The sequence below is a fragment of the Chrysochloris asiatica genome, unplaced genomic scaffold (assembly GCF_000296735.1).
Source record: "Chrysochloris asiatica unplaced genomic scaffold, ChrAsi1.0 scaffold00024, whole genome shotgun sequence".
NCBI lineage: Eukaryota > Metazoa > Chordata > Mammalia > Afrosoricida > Chrysochloridae > Chrysochloris > Chrysochloris asiatica.
In genome coordinates, this window is record NW_006408542.1 from 10,120,716 (window position 1) to 10,121,470 (window position 755).

The window sequence follows — 755 nt, forward strand, 5'->3', positions numbered from 1 at the left end:
GCAGTGTTTCGTTCTGTTGTGCATAGGGTTGCTATGAGTCCATACTAACAACAACAACATATATTTGTTCATATATATTCTATTAGATCTCTATGGTATAAATCTGGAATCCTGTATCATATGGTATTTCCATTTCTAGTTTCTTCTTCTTCTTTTTTTTTTTTGGAAGCACCATACTGTTTTTCATAGTCGTTATCCCACTTTACATTTCCACCAGCAGTGTATAAAGGTTACAAACCAGCATTTGTTATTTTGGCTTTCTTCTTAGTTGTTTCTCTCACAGAGAGGTCTCTAATTTCAGCTTTCAACTGCTCAGTGAGTTATCATTTATCCATCCAGTTTATCAATATTTTCTTAGCATCTTTCATATAACTTCTATTGTTTCTTTCCATTTCATTTTTCTTTGTCATTTTTTCTTGACTATTTTACCAGAGAAATATCTAGAAGCAGAAATCAATGTCAGAGAATAGCCAGGCTATGAAACTTCATAGTCAAGAGTTTTCAGGCATTCATGAGGCTTCTCTAGTGAAAACACTCTTTCCACTTCCATATGGATAGACAATATTTAGCATTGTACACCAGAAATTCCACCACTACTATGATGCCCAACCAAATATTTCAATTGTGCTTGACTCTGTATAGGGTTTCTGAGGAGCAGCTAGTGGATATGAATTGCTTACCTTCTGGTTCCCAGTCCAGTGCTGACCCCACAGCAACAGATCTAGGAGCTGTTAAGTCAGTTCCAACTGAGACTG